The sequence below is a fragment of the Dermacentor albipictus genome, chromosome 7 (assembly GCF_038994185.2).
Source record: "Dermacentor albipictus isolate Rhodes 1998 colony chromosome 7, USDA_Dalb.pri_finalv2, whole genome shotgun sequence".
Taxonomy (NCBI): domain Eukaryota; kingdom Metazoa; phylum Arthropoda; class Arachnida; order Ixodida; family Ixodidae; genus Dermacentor; species Dermacentor albipictus.
Window position 1 is genome coordinate 104,375,702 of NC_091827.1, and position 17,265 is coordinate 104,392,966.

Genomic DNA, 17,265 nt, shown 5'->3' on the forward strand with positions numbered 1-17,265 from the left:
TATACTGACGGGGTTGCATAATCGTCCTGATCTTTCAGTACACCTGAAGACTTTCTGCGTACTCGCATGTGAAGAGTTCCACTTGCTTGGTCGCTAATATTAGATGGTGTAGCTCTTGGAGTGTTCGCAGAAGCATTCATGCGGTACCTGTATTGAGGCCAGTTCTCGAATGCGCTTTCATTCGCCGGTTTTCTCTTCGCCTTTCGATGGCACTGTCTATGGTGCATAGACGGTTACTACCAAACTAGGCGGTGGCATAATATAGGTGGCTGCCATCTTGCTGGCTGTTTGTGGGTCATCGGACTGCGTAAGGAACTCCGCTTTCTTCTGCCTGGAGCTTCGCACGTCAACTCTTCGTTATCAGCAAAGGACATAAGGATATGAGCGTTCAAAACGACTGGTAAGTTTATATTTTAACAATGTTTTGAGAACGCGTATAACATGTCTTCATTTACAGTATGGTGACAACAAATTTGAGGCAGAAGTATCTGTTGGGTTATGATACTGGCTAGCCAATGAGCAAATGTGCGATATGAAGCCTTCCTTACGTGAAAAAATACATATAAGAAAATGTACGATTGTGCTTGAATATATACTCTCCTAACTGCAACGAAGAAATTTAGCCTTATATGTACGTATTTCATACGATGCGAATTTCCGTTTTGCACTTTTGCTCCAGTGCAGGTCACCGGACGAGCAATGTCAGTTGATTAGTAGAGGCCACTTTCTAAATGAAGCACGCATTCTCTATAAAGCACGTGCGTATACCATGAGGCTGGAAACCCATGGTGAACATGTAATGGGGTAATAAAAAGTACGGACATCCTTTTTCTATGGCTAAATTTACAGCACAAATGCAGCTATCACTTTCGGAACCGCTGCATATACAGGCTATTGAAAAGTGAAAGCAGTGCAAAACAGAGGAGATTGAAAGAGCACAAGGAACACGCCAGGGATACCTTACCACTTAATTTTGAAAGTTCTTGCGTTCTTGCCGTTCTTGTAAAATATTTTTTGGCATTATTGTGTCTTTTACATCTATTTTAATCATATAATGTGGTAAAATGTTACGAAGTACCTCAATAGCGTTTGCAATAGTTTTTTTGTGATTTTCTGCTAGCTCCAAGCTCTACTGAGGTGGAGGACTTTTATTCCCTTCTTTGTTTAGTTATGTCCTTTCAGTCCCGTGCTTTAATGGTGTTTGCTATTGTTGACGATGTCAAGAATTAGGGCATTACAGATACAATGGTGTTCACTATTTTTGTGAAAAGCTTCCCTTTAAAAGGCTCTCGTTCATACACATGCATCTGCTGGGCTTTCCCGAACACTTTTCTGTGTATCCGGCTTCGTCTCGGCATTCAGGAGGAGAAACGCTACGTGGCGTCTTATTAGCCCTGTGCTCGTTACCAGCGTAGCTAGGAATAAATGATTGTGCGCCTATGTACACATAGTTAGCCTTATTATACACGGAGCCCTTGTAATCCTTCCATCGCAGGTTGGTATTATTCAGGCAATTTCGTTTACGTGGTAGCGAATTGCTCACCCGCATTTTTGCGAGATGATACACGTGCAATGCTCACACGCAGCTGGTTTTTTAGTCTGTTGGTTGAAGTGTTTGCTACCGCTTAGATTAGCCTCAGTCTCTGAGCTGGTGATTTAGTATTCGCCGTGCTTGGAAGCGTGTGCTTGGGTATGAGGTCGCGTCGTGAGTTAATTCCGCGTTATGCTGAATGCGTCCATATCTACATATCCAAGCCATAATTGTGACTCATTGTGGTGGGGAATGTCTACTCCGTATCTCTATAGGTAGTACGATGGAAGCTGTAGGACATTTGCGTCAGGTCAAATGATAGGTACATGCAAAGCTCTTAAAGCCCATGGCATACTTAGGAAAATTGCTCGAACTCACTTTCATTCTTTTATTGCGCATGCAAGCTCTATAAGGTTATCAACATTGCGCTCTTACAGAGCGCAATGTACCAATATACATTTTGGTACCAACAAACATTCTCTTAGAAATAACTGGATTCCAAAACATCCGTTTTATAGTTAGTTTTACAGAAGACTAAGACGTTTTCCGTTTGCAAACTACTATGCTTAGTAAAATGAAACCTTGTCCAAAAAAATATCCACAGGGAGGGAAACGCCGGAGAAACATATTGTCGTATGTATATTTGCGGTGCTGTAGGATGTTTTCAAACTTTTGTTGGAGCCTTTATTATTCACCGGCGAGCAATGAATAAAAACAGCTCAAGCTTGTCGCTTCAAACTTCCCGCACATATACAGAACATCGTTTACTGTTAGAAAACGCCATTTCAAGCGTGCATTAATATTTGGAGGTTTCGGTTTCATAGCATTATCTGCGAATTTTGTATTTGCTTTTCCATTTGGTTAGGCCCGATACGTGGCGTTAAAAAGGAGGATGCGTGAGGGTTGCGCAAAGCGACGAACTGGAAGCAGCTATATAATTCAGGAAAAAACCCTCGCGGGGCTTTAAGCTAGAACCAGATTTTCTCCCGATACCGCTTCACCAGAATTTCGTTTGTGAGTCTGCAATGTCGCACGGGAGCCCCAATTTTCAGAAAACGCAGCTTAATACTGAAGACACTGGATAGTGCCGACACACAGAGGCCGCACTCACAAGTTTATTAAACCGATGTTTTCTTTGGCTACTCCGCGAGGTTCGGCTCGGGTCGTCATTTTTTTTTGCGTCCAAGTCAAGCGATCCATGCATCTGGACCGACATTGTAGTCCCAGCGGCCCCAGTTCCCTTCAGCGTCATACAGGAAACACACCAATACATCAAACTTGTACAGGTATTGCAAGGTCAGATGCATCTGCGTCTTCCACTAGTGTGCTGTAATGTGTGCGCATACCTCAAAACCTAAAAGCGAATGGTATTCAGATGCTCCTCTGACTTACATAACAAGCACTTAACATACATACATACATACATACATACATACATACATACATACATACATACATACATACATACATACATACATACATACATACATACATACATACATGCATGCATGCATGCATGCATGCATACATACATACATACATACATACATACATACATACATACATACATACATACATACATAAGCGCTGACCCGTTAGATTCACAGCGCGAACCCAGTTCGTTTTGCCTCCTCTTTTCCCGAGTGATGGCGCCCACGCGCCTTGTTCAAACAATCAAATACCACACGCGTGTAGCAATATCAATGGGATACCCCATTTCCGGGACATTGCGTATGTATTTCTGCGTATTTACCCATTTTTAGAAAATCCTGGAGAATATGCGAGCAACACTGGGACAAGAGGAGTATCAAATCCTTCAATGTGTTTATAAATGCTGCGTACATTTCTCCGCATGCACCTCCCATCATCCTTCTTTGGTCCCAAGATGTGATGCACTGCCTTCATCCTCGTGACATCGCTGCGTCGATGTCTGACACTCTCCTTAAGCAAGATCTGGCACTGACATTTGGGCACATCTTGTGAACTGTGTCGTGCGTAAGCGTGACCCGTGCTTGAGACGAAAGTTCTCTCCTTTAGGGATTAGCCGTGCCGGCCTGGAACTTCTTGGTGTCTTTCTTCCATTTATAAGGCAACGATAAAAGAGGAGGAAAGACGATGCTGCGTTCTGCGTTATTACGCGCGCATATACCACCAACTGCGTTACAGATGTCGAAAGCTTGTTACTACGGGGCGTAATTTTTCACCACGAGAGTCCTGACAACTCCTGCAGGATGGCAGTCACTACTTCCCGTGGTAGGTGGTAGAAGACATAAGCCACGTTGACATCAATGTGACAAAGCAGCGCATCCCATTGGATTTCTTGAGCATCGCATACTCGTATGCCTTGGCAATGTGCTACGACAGTGAATCGCATTACTCCACGTGGAGAGGGAGACCTAGAAGGTTAAACAGACTCACGCCGTGCAAGCAGACACTCTGGTATTGCAAAGAGGGAGAGGGGAAAGGTGAGATGACCGGCGAATCCGGAAGCAGTTCCCAGCTTATTTCGGACGAAGGCGGCTGCGCCACATAGAAATGTTGTCGCATAGTGTTATTGTCACGCGCTGGGAAACGCGATACGCTATTATCACATTCATGTAAACACGGCTTTACTTTCTTCCGGCTCCGCCGAACACAAGCTCGCAGCAGCCTATCACGTGAGAACCGACGGATTGATCGAAGAGCTGAATGGAGCCCTTACCGAGCGTGTGTTGAGTTGACTGGACGATCGGGCTTTTGCAGAAGCAAAGGTCTTGGAAGCCGGGCTTCATAGCTCCTCAGCGTAGCCTTGATGTACTGTATTGTTTATGCCACTTTACCGCTTTTCTTATGATATTTCGGAAATAATGCTTGTTGTACCTTTTTTTATTCTTCTTTGATACCGGGTGACACTGTCCCCCTCTTTTGTACTTTTTGCATATATACACCTACTGCTGATGTTGGATTTATAGGAATATAGTGTATTAATCGACTGTCTTCAACGTTAATACCATGTAATGCCGTTATGTTTCTTTTGGATGTGTTCCTACAATATGTTTCATATTATTCATTAATTTATCATGAGCAATTTGTAATTTTTTTCTTGTAATGCATCTTTGCGCTGCTGTATTTGCCCATCCCTGCCATTTGTACTGGGTCGTGCGCCTAGTCAAGTCCTTGTAGCGGCTTTTTGAGCACGGCCTTCAGCATTCCGAACATTGGAATAGAGTTTGATTTGATTTTTTAGAAGAGCACACGAACTCTTCTGCAGTACCTGGAGGCGACAGACTCGAGTGCCCTACAGTAGTTACACGGCAACGTGCTTAGTGTATGCTTACTTCGAGGGTTTTACCTGCCAAAACGAGGAACTGGCTATAAGAAAAATACTATAGAATATTTTTACCACCTGGCGTTCTTTCACGTGCATCCAAAGAACGATACACGTTTTTCTATTTGACTCCTGTCGAAATACCGCCACCACATCATGGGTTTGATACCGCGACCTCGTGCTTAGCAACCCAATGGCAAAGCCCTTAAGAAATCACGTGTCTAGTACGTGCCAACGAAGTATATACCTATGTGTTCTATGTCTCACTCTATATCCCCCATGTCTCTCCCAACTTCCAGGGTAGCCAGCTGGACATATTCCAGTTGTAACATGCGTTACTATGTGTGGTGCGTAACATAGGGCTTTCTTTTGTTAGAGGTCGCAAGTCTCGTATAATTTAGCACTGCAGGCTATCTCTTAGCTACATGCACTGCGTCAAGTTGTACGAGATGCTAGAAATCAGAAATAAAGGCGCTAGCTTCATAAACCGCGCAGTTTCACGCATGGTAACTAAGCACATTTGTATTTGTGACTGCTTGCTAATATGGCACGTCAGGGGTTCAAATTTCGGAATTTTTCCCAACTGTTGCAATTTGGTTCACTCTGCTCTGAGCAAATGCAGTAAAGACTCCCTTCACATTTTTAGGGCTCCCTGAGAAATTGTCCCGATTTCACGCGACTGTATAACCGCTTTCATAAGCTGACCTCGGAGAGAGCGCAGTTTGACCAGACTCCTACGCGAGAGAAAAAGTGATACAGTTTCGAGCACCACTTCCTCAAGCACCAATTCGGAAGCCTGTACAGTGTACGCAAGCTAAATCGATAAATAACTCATCCATCATACTCCACCTACAAAACACCTAACATCGCCCATAACACATAGTTCAACATAGCGTCATAAATAAACAACTCCGAAAGCACGCTAAACGTATTCTTCGATAGGAAATAAAATTGGTTCGTCGTAAATTTTATAGTTGAATGCTGGTGTTTGCTACAAACGACCATTGGTACGCATTCAGGGCATACCTAGTGAGAGTGTCGAGCTTAGATTTGCACTATGTTCTGATGCAGTGTTACCAAACGTAAAAAAAAAACAATTTCTAGTTCATTCGTCAATTAAACGAATTTTCGTACAGGGGATTACAATTGGCTTAGTGGAGGTATAAGCCAGCAGAACTTTTTTTCAGTTATTTTCTCAAGATCATCATCATCATCAACAACATCATCATCTGCCTATTTTATGTCCAATGCAGGACGAAGGCCTCTCCCTGCGATCTCCAATTAACCCTGTGTTGCGGCAACCGATTCCACCAAGTGCCTGCGAATTTCTTAATTTAGACACCAAACCTAGTCTGCGGCCGTCCTACTCTTCCCTTCTCTTGGCACCCCTCCTGTAACCCTAATGATCCACCGGTTATCTAATCTAATCGTTACCTGACCTGCCTCGCTCCATATTTTTTTTCTCCTGAAGTCAATTAGTATATCGGCTATCCCCGTTTCTTCTCTGATCCACACCGCTCTCTTCCTGCCTCTTAGTGTTACGCCTAACATAAATCATTCCATCGCTCTTTGCGCGGACCTTCACATGTTCTCGAGCTTCTTTGTGAGTCTTCATGCTATGTCACCATAGAGGGCTAAGGGAGGTGGCGTGAGACTAATTTTGCTGCAAAGTATCAATTTTGTGATCTTGCGCTTTCTTTAGCTTTCAAAATATAGACATCACTTGGCTATGAGCGACTTCTCGAAGGCTTAATAATTATTGTTTTTTTGTCGCCGCGAGCATGAAGTTGGGCATGCCCCGTCATGAAGTCTAAATTTCGCATGACCTTTTCACTACGAGAAAGCACATTTTGCTTGACAGAAGTATTCGCTTTGGCCTTGCCTGTTTCTTTTCTGCGCAGTGCCTCTCCCAGTCAGTATATGGGTTCCTGTATTCCTCGTGCTCTACTCTTTTGTTTCCGTATGGTGGCGTGCTATCTTCCTAGAGCGCATTACCTCTCTAGAGAAGTTTTTTCGTTCTTCTTTGGCGTTTAGAATGGGAAGATGGTAAATATTTACACCAGAATGAAAGCATTAGGGCAGTGGCTGTATTACAAGCAGAACAAAGTAGCTAAGGTGCATTTCAATGTGCAAGCTATCGACATACTCCCAACCGGTCAAATAAAGCGGTTTCAAACTGGAAGCAGACGCAAAACCGCAATGAAAGTAGCGCAGAAACAGAGAGAAAAACTGTAATAATGTTCAAGATGGGAAAGACAACCACGATATGGTAACTTAAGCACTGTGATACCACCTTATTTCCATTTTTCTGACAACACAATTTTAGGCCACATCGACACCCTTTTCCAAAAAAGGTGCTGTGCATAAGTGAACTATATTTTGTGAATATGTTAGCCAGTGCCTCATACATAGTTGCAAGTGAAATGAATACCGGCAAGCTAACGCGAATATAAAAGACAAGCAAAATCCATATCATAGTCGCAGTTCTACGTAGTAAGGGAAAAACAATTGCCCTGGCTATTTTACATATTGTTAGCAAGCACTGCTGAGATCAGGTTGACTTCTTCGAACTTTATGCATGTGAATGCGCTCTGAATACGCTGTAAATGTAATGCCAACCCATCCCCTCACCGTAATATTTAGGTTGAGGTTACGAACTCTCTAAGAGCCACGACGAATTTGGATAGCGGTCGCTCCTTCGCGGCATCTGCCATGTCAGCTGAAGGCGAGGATGCTTTAAGGATGTCATCACCCGCTCCCGCCGCCACGCTGGCACACCTGCACGGCGGAGGAACCTTTTCTGGTACGGACGACGCCGACTTAGCAGATTTGCTGCAACTATACGGACGGGAGAGCGCAAGCAACCAGTAGGACCCGACAGTTATGCTCGCTAACCTGATATTTTACCTCGTGGCAACGGCACACGTCGGGTCTGAGAACCAGGAAGAGGAACTCACCAGCTGGGACTTGCGCAAACAAAAACTGACGGATCTGTTTGACAAGACTGGTGACCGCCGGAGCGCCGCGCAGGACCTTCCGCAGCGAGTTCAGAACTGCACTGCATACAGGACGCGCATACGCTTTGTCTCAAGGTTGACAAGAAGATGCTGGAAGCGGGAAAGGTCGCGCACTTCCTCAAAGGAAAGGCGGACAGCGGGTTTAGTCTCCTCGTATTTAAGAAATCTTAGATATGCCTGGACATATTGGCTGGATGGCGCCGCTTCGAAGAAACCAAAAGCCGTCGTAATGCTCAACAATTTTCTCGCGTTCGTAACACAGCTGTGACATCTATCTGCGATGACCTTTGTCTCCCACCCGTGCTGGCTGCATCCGAAAGTATGGTCTGCGTCGTCCGCCTAGAGATTAAAACGGTCTACTCAGTTCCTACCCAGGTTCGCGCCCCAAATGATTCCTGCGCAAGAATATCGATCATCCAGACCATTGTACGGCTAAAATTCGCTAACATGACACTTGACTAACATGGACTTGCAGACGCGAAATGCGCTTACCCGGTGCTCCCGGACGGGAGTACGAAGTTCGTACTCACGTCTTAATTACCGAAACTCGGAAGAATGGCACACTTCTGATGATAGCGCTATCTCCTTGTACGATGGGCGCGTTGAACATATACCCAGCTATTGCCCCCCTTCTTGGAACTCGTAGCCTTGTCCGAGCTTTCGAAATATCCAGCGCTCGTCTGGTATTCCCCGCCCACCGTCATACAACGAAGAAGACACCACTCCAATATCGCTGCCCGCACGACCAAACCACTCCCCTTCGCCACGTCCAAGCATTTCCCGCTCGCCTCTGCCTCGCCGCTCTCCGTCTTCTTACTCACACCGCTCCTAGGAAATCTAATGGGCGCAGCCCCAAAAGGTTAGCCTGCCATGACGACCCAACCCGAAATTCTTTTGCTTACACTACCTGACCATTACAACCTCATCAACGTCGACGTGGACGGTATACCTGTCAGAACACTGACTGACAGACAAGCACACACATTGCTTACGAACTCGAACCTTCGAACTCTCCTAATTTCCTAACTGCTGGCCAACTCGATGTCGTCAGCGCAGCCGACAGTGGAACTCGGGCTGCCGCTGGGACGTATGGCACCCGTGTCAGTGTGGCCAGATGCCACACTTCTGTTTTGTTTTATCTTGGAGCAGTGCTCACACAAGATCACCTGAGGCCTTGATTTTCCGTCGCCTCATTCAACCGTTATTCCATAGGCAGTGCGTGTTATCGAACTCGCTCCACCGTATGCCATTTACGTACCTGATCCTATGCCGAGTTGACTATGCTCCACCAGTTACGTTTGCCTACCTCACGAATCCGTGACCTATACTGTGGCTTGGTGTCGCCGAACGCCACCCTCCTCCTGTCGCAGAACGTCGCATTCCGACGCGTGGTCGTCCGTATAAAAGGCAATGCCACCTCTCTTCCTGTGGTGAATTTTGACCTTTGCCCTCAAGTGCTACCTACGTACATATCTCATGCAACTTTAGCCCCGGCTTGTGACTATCATATTTCTTCCTTACCTGGTGATATTGCGTCGCCTACCTCTGTTAGATCGTACCCTACAGTGCGAGTATTAGAACTTTTTCACGGAAATGATAGCTCCTGACCTTCCGGGCCACCGTTTGGATGCACTGCGTTGCCTCCTCACCTTGTACTGAGATATTTTCCATCTCGCTAACTGGCCATTGTGTCAAATGTCCGTTGTTAGACATCGGACACACACCGGTGATGCCAGCGCGATTCACCAGTGGCCCTACGGATTCTCGCCTACTGAGCTGTCATACAGTAACACAGAAAGAAGTCCACAAGATGCTTGCACCAGAAATCATTGAATCATCTTGTAGGCCTTGGTAATGTGCGGTTCCCCGTCGTGCCATATAAAAAAAGCCCATCTAAAAAAAAACGTGTACCCGCTGCTGCGGATAGATGAGAGCCTCGATTGTTTAAATCATCCAAGATATGTTCATTTGATAGAACTTCGCTCCAGGTACTAACCGATTATGGCTGACGACATGGACTGTGAAGCGACCACTTTTGTTACACCTGATGGTCTCTGTCAGATTGAAGTGATGCCGCTAGGGTCACGTAATGACCCGGCTTTACTGGAACGTATGATGGACGCTCTCCTTCACAGTTCTAATTGGTCAATCAGCCTGTGCTACCTGGGTGATGTTATTGCCTTTTCACCAACTTTTGCCACATACCTCGAGCGTCTTTCAACAATTATTTCTGTTTTCGGCAAGGTAAACATATATTTAGCACCTTTCCTCCCGGTAACAATATCTACATAGTCCAATTCCACTTATTATCTTCTACAAAATCCAAAAGGTTTGCTGCAAATAGTTATAACAATAAAGGTGTATTTGTGACGCTTATGTGTACGCTTATGAGATGTCAGCAATTGCCATCTAGTCGAGAGCCACGTACGCACAACTTGCGTGCCCTGATAAGCCCCTTGAAAGAAACGCCACGCACGGCTGTACTGCACGTAATATAACAGATTGAACGAGTAGGTCAACCGAGAGGCCCGATCTCGGTAACCGACAGCCATATGAAGTCACCAAATATCGAAGCAAAGGAAAACCTAGATGAAGTTATTTGGATATTTATGCCAAGTGTGCAAATGACAAGGAAAAAAAGGAATGAAAGCGGAAAACATGCCTGTATGCTTTCTTTGGCCTCAAATATATTTTTTACTTCATATGATTCCGACTAACAAAAATTGGGCCCTTCAGTTCCCCTTCTCGTTCAATATGTGCAGCACTTCACATTAGGAGGTTTAAACTAGGTAAAGAAAGGGTAAAATACGTCTTGTAGTCACATTACCTCGCTAAGGATAAAATTAATAGTTTTCAGCAATTTGTTATCTAAGTGAAATGAACTTGCCTAATTTTGAAATGTCCGCTGTATTTGTAGAATATCGACAGAAAAGCTCGAACACATCAACCAGAGCGGGCAAGTGCTCACGGGATTCTGCTGCGCGACCAGCCGCAAAGGCTATTCTGTGGCGTAGAAGCCGGCGTTCCATGACGGCGGATAAACAAAGGTACTGACTCATCCCCCCCCCCCCCCCACACACACTGAGGTTTACCTTGAGCTGCCCCAGTAGGTCTACATTATTCTGAAGCATTCCAATAAAGTGTGTTTCTTAGGAATTTTGGTTTCTAAAAAGTGTGTGGAAGCATTTCTGTTCACCTAATTTGCGATAAACGTGTGGAAGTCACTCTCTGAAAGCCCCATTGGTTTCGTTGCAGTAAAGGCCCCCAAGAAATTATCGGCTTATGTTTCAATATTCCCGATCTTCCTTAACAGAACTGGGGCCGTATTCGCAAAGTTTCTCGCTCGTAACAGCCCTTTGTCATTGCCTGACCACCTCCGCTAATATTATGTCCGGCATCAGGATTTGCTCAACTTTCTTCTTGCAAACAATTCTAGCGGAATGTCTTTTTTATGACTGTGGGCTCTTGGCCGCTGTTATGTAAGCATTTTTTATTATTCAATGGCTCTTAGGCGTTGCAGAATGGAGCGGTGAGGAAAGATCAACAGGGCATAGATACGTGACTAAGGAGTTACAGCGCACATTAGTCAATAGTTGAATTGTAAAACATTTTCTATGCTATTTCTTTTCGTGTTTTGTCCGTAGACCAATTTGAGCTTCGGCCATATCGTCACTATGATCAGCTGGTCATGAATGGCGGGTGATGTGAAATGAATAGAACCGAGGGAAAGACATCCTTACACTATGCCGCACTAAAGTACTTAGAGGGAGACATCTGCAACGAACGTAGGAGAAAACGATTTCCAGGAGTTTTCAAGTGTGCTCACACACGTACTGATTAGCAATAGTTGTCCTTCATTGGTAAAATTGACGTGCTTACTAGCGGATTCCATTTAGAAATAATTCATTTCAGCCTTGCACCTCAGATGTCTCACTCCTCACAATAACGTCGTCGCGAGCATGCCAATAAATGCTCGATCGTCAAATCCTAATGTAGGCAAAAGCGTGCTATAAATCGAGCAGCTTTAAAAGAAGAGACTGATAGTGACGAAAACGGCTACTCTGTTTTGTTCCGAACGTGTTGCGTGATCATTTTTACCGGTCGCTGCCCTGAACTTTCCAGTGTTCAATGACAAAAAATGTGAAAAAGAAAACCGACATGCATGCGTACGACCGTGAGTGCAAACTGTCGGCGACAAATGTCTGTTCATTGAGGTATATATCTTCCTAACGCCAAACATGGGAAATAATTATGAGGAAGGTTTCATTATTGCCAATTCAGCGAGTCTTGTCCTGCGAAGGTTGACATTGAGCATTGTACGCATACATTATATCGATTTGGTTGTTTTTACTAACGGTGCAATGTTTCTTGCACTGTAGTATAACAGAGAATTCGACCCATTTGGCTTCTTGCTGTCTGAGCTTTTGCACTACAAGTGTTGTTTATTCAACATCGTTTGGTGGTTCATAATTTACTCGTTTCTGTGTGTTTTCCCAACCGACCTTGCAATGGGAACGTATTGTAGCCTTAATTTATTTTGCTACTTTCGTCATAGGCGTCAGAAGCTAGTGAAAAATTTACGAAGTAGTTACCTGTTGCTACGCGACGAGTCAGTGATGAAATGGAGCGGTGTGAATAGAACTCGTATAGATTATCTAAATATGTAAAACATAGCCTATTGAGGTGCAAGCTTTGAATTTGAACAATACGTTGTGCTGTCTGCAGAAATCTCAATGCGCATAGAACCCATACTATATACTGCCGCCAAGATCATGAACTCACCACATCTTTGACCAATAACTCGATATCACGTGCAAAGTCAAACCAGATCACCCTTGATTCCGACTTTTCCTTAGTTCGCTCAGGTGTCAAGAAGCTGCCAGTAAACAACGGTGCACGTAAATGTATATACACACTGTGGGACAATGCCTACTTAATTACTTAATGACGGCTTAAGAGAACCAAATACAAAATAAATGATGTCTTGCTTTCTCCATGCCATGAGACGTTCAATAGATTGCTGATAATCATTGTTAAAGATGACAAACCATACCAGCACACCATCATTTGATTGCCTGGACCAATTAAAGTTAAGGCAACCGTTTGCTCCTCATAACGGCACACACGGTTGGATGCTATCTGAGCGGCAGTTTCTTTTCCATCACCTATTGGCCATTTTCCCTACTTCAGTATTGAGTAGAAGTATGAATTCTGGAGTTTCACGTGCGAAAACCACGTTTTGACTATGAGGCACGTTCTAGTGGGTGACTCCTAATTAGTTTGGGCTACCACTGGATCCTTAACATGCCCCTTGTGGACGAGACACAGGGGCTTTTGCAGTTCGCCCCCATCAAGATGCGGGTGCCGCGGTCGCGATTCGAACGCGCGACCTCGTACTTGGAAGCGTAACGCCATTGACACTAAGCCACGACCGAGGTTAATAAAGCCTCTTAGGGAAGCTTCGCGTGCAGAGTAGTTGTCACAGCAAGCCCATTCCTCATAGCTAGGCTATCTACGATGGAAAATACGTACGCCTAAATACAGTCGGTATTACATCTGCGACGTCACAGCGCACCCTAGTCCCAACCTTATCTCACTGTATTCAGGCGCATAATGTTTAGAACATGATAAAATTTTCGGCAGAACCCCTCTCTTCATAACTGTCAATGCGTTTAGCATTGAAGCAACGTAGTGACACAGCATATTTCTGAAGACTCGTTTATTTAAAATATGTTGGGGTCAATCTGTGAGGCGTCGCTGCGGGAATGTGCACGCGCGCTGTCCTCGGGTATTGGCCGAAGGTCGACCATGAGCATGACGTGATGACAACAACCTTATGATGCCGGCAGTGACGGCGATGTAATCGCAAACAAGGAATGACATTGAGGAAACAATGACTCAATGACGGTGGCAATACTAGAATGGTATGACGACTATGCGATGTCGATGGCAGGAAGGCGACGGTACAATGAGAGGGTAATGATGAAGTCAAAATGAAAATGATCAAACAACGTCGGCGTCATCACAACGACGGTATGACAAGAAATGCATGGCGACGACGCAATTATGACCGTGACACGAAAATGTGATGAAGACGATGGCGTTACAACAACTGCAGGACCTGAGAAAGTGGCATGATGAGTACCAGATGAAGAAGCTAAAGTGACAACGATGAAACCACCACGACGGCATTACCACGACTGTATGACAATGAATTCATGGCGACCGCACGATGACGATGCTGTGGCGATGAAGAAATGAGAAAAGTCGGGTGAAAAGCTGGTACAACAACAATGGAACGACCACGACGGCATCCGAACCATGAGCACTCACCTATGAGCCCAAGTGATCAAGGGAAAACTGCAAGTACGCTTGCCGGCACGCGAAAGCTCCCGCTGGTGCACCTACGAACGCACAGATATAGCGGGACAGATGGTTCTCTTCGAAGCGCAGCGCAGGCGCCTGCATCTTCAGCACACAAGGGTCAGTGCTCTGGCTTCTTCACAAAAAATACGGAATGACCTCTGCCAAAGCGCAATTAACGAGCCAAGTTACCGTGCGCTGGCGCGTGTCTTGTAGGCTGAAACTGCCCTTCCTTCGCGAGGCGCCCAAAACGCAAGGCGCATGGCGGCGAAGTCTCCCACGCCGGCAAGCGTACGTGTATATAGTCTGACCTTTAGATAACTTGGTCAATGGGGCCAGGGGCAAAGTTGCGTCGATGACAGCCTGATGAAAGACAGGTTATGGTGCTTGAATTACGACAGCGAAATGACGACGAGGCCTCCCGATGACGCTGTGGCAAGAATGTATGCCGAATGTAGGCCGGCAAAAGCCTGACGACGATAGCCAGACGAGAGTCGGAGGACGAACCTGGAGTTACGCTGAAACGGCCATGGCAGCATCACAAATTAGAGCATGAACCTAGTGTACCAAACTATTAGTCAACTTGCCTCACTGGTTGGGCGACAAAGGCGTGGCAGCGTGGCATTACGAACGTCAGATGACAAAGCTCGAATGAAGACAACGGTATCAACACGATAGCACCCCGGATACAGTAGGGCAAAGAACGCTTGGTGAGTGTATGGCGATGACGGCATGATGAGAGTCGGGTGATGAAGCCGTAACAGGACGATACCGTTAGCCCGATGGCATCACAACCACGAGTACATGTCTAGTGACGCAAGGCATAAGACAACTTGGTGGAATCGTCGGCGTGAAAGTTGGGACGATGACGGTATGACGAAAGTAAGAAGATGGAGCTAGCATGAAGGCAATGGAATGACCAGGACAGCATCACGACCAAGGTATCACAAAAAGCAGTATGACAACGAATACATGTTTGAGAAAGTTGATGTGATGGCGAGATCATATCCAGCATCGGATGACGAAGCTAGATTAATGACGATGCGATGATTACGACGGCATCACATCCACGTGGACACGCCTAGTGACCCAAGTTCTTACGCAACTTTGTCCGTATAATATTACATTTATTGCTGAATGTTGAGCCAGTGATGGCCCCGCAAAGTATGGTATGTCCGGTAGGAGATGAGGAGTATGGTGAAGTAAGATTTAGCGAAGGGCATGCATGCCAAATAAAGAACAACGAATTACATTACCTGTCTTTGCCAATGAATTCAGCTTTCTGTTTTTCTCTCTGCATGATACTATAGCTACGAATACTTTATTAGGTACTATAAGAAAAGAGCTGCTAGGGTCAGCAGAGGGAGTAGGCAGACTAGAAATATAGTCTGTTGACGGCTTGAAACGGCAATAACCTTTGGGGATGTTGGATTTTGTCGACAAGGCGTTATTTTCAATCAGACGCATTTGCCCATAGGAAATTGTAAATCTACAGGTACAACGTGTTACTCACATTGCTAATTAGGTACTGAGAGTGAGGGAGATAACAAAGGAGGTTTTAAAAGGGGCGCAATTCGATCAGAAACGACCTTGCGTGCTTGCTTCGCGCTCAATGTTTCCTCATCTTGAAAGCCATTCATCACGCCTTTTTATCCGTTTGATAACTGTCCATGAGACCTAGCTCCACAGCTATATTTCATAAATCAAACAAATATCAAGGCACAGAGCCACACCGGTTCGAAAAGCACAAGGAATTAGAACAGCATTAACCAAACCCCACGCTTACACCTTTGTGCTTGGGACGTGGAAGGAATAATTCGCGCAAGGACCTGTACGTCCAGGATAAATATGATACATTGATCCATAAGGCACGGTAGGGAATTATAATTTAACGCAAGGCATCTTGAATCTTCGGGGCAACGCTCGATGTGACAAGGTGCTTACCATAATTCAATTCAAGTTTATTTGCATCCATACATGTACAGATGACAGGAGTGCAGACAAAAAGCCAAATGAATTCGGCTTGACGGGGTCTGTACCCCCTACAAAAAGGGCACTGTGCACAATAAAGAGAACACAAACATACAGTAATATATAAACGAGAAAAAAAAAGAGTGAACATTAGTGAACATTGTGTAACAGAAATTTATACGGGAAAAAAATCAACAATAGAATGCAGCAAGAAATTGTATTACAGGAAGCGAATAGTATGAAATGACGCAAATTATACAGCCTTGAAATTCACATCTATACATAATAAGTTATTGACAAGCAGAGCAAATTGGTTAAGCGTTCATGGCGTCAGTGTATACGAGAGCAAAAAAATTAAAAAGAAAGGAATACACTATGAGCCTATTAAAAGGAGAGATGGGTGTCTATTGAGTTTCCAATGAGTTTAACAAAGACGGCAGTGTGTGGCGTAACATTTGTTGACCGTAGTTAGTGCGCGCTTTAGGAACGTACCATGTTTCTCTGTGACGTGTGTTGTAAATGTTAGAATTCATTGTCAATAGAGATAAATGCTCGAAAAATTTCGTGTTCTGTTTTTTCGCAGTAGTGAAACGCTTGAGTAAAATACTACGATATATGGAGGTGACCGGTTGTAAATTAAGGGCGCTAAAAAGGGGCTGCGTATGAGCGTCATATGAAGAATTGGCGATAGCGCGCACGGCTTTCTTCTGCAATAGAATAAGTTTGGTCATGTTAGACATCGTGGTGTTTCCCCAGACTAAGTGACAGTAATTCAGATGGGACAGGAAGAGAGAGTTATAAAGCAATTTTTTGACGCTCAAGGGAAGAAAAAATCGAAGTTTCGTTAGTATTCCCACAACACGAGCGATTTTGTTAGCAACTGAGTCTGTATAAAGATTCCAAAGTAAGTTTTCTTGAAATACGACCCCGAGGCATTTAATAGATGGCACAATGTTGATAGTCGAGGAACCCATTAGCAAATGGCCGTCAATGTGGACATTTTTGTTTTTAGGTTGAAAAAGTACAGCCTTTGTCTTGTTTTTATTTATAGACAGTGAATTCAATGAACTCCATTG

The 17,265-nt window shown here is 44.7% G+C and overlaps 1 protein-coding gene across 1 annotated transcript in view; it reads left to right on the forward strand.

The window, feature by feature from the left end:
* The first annotated feature begins 368 nt into the window (after window positions 1-368).
* LOC135913988 (5-hydroxytryptamine receptor 1-like) overlaps window positions 369-17,265 on the forward strand; it is an 80,402-nt gene continuing 63,505 nt past the window's right edge. Inside the window, exon 1 of the mRNA XM_065446691.2 lies at window positions 369-400. The gene's annotated coding sequence lies outside the window, so the exon portion shown is untranslated. The remainder of the gene's footprint in view (window positions 401-17,265) is intronic.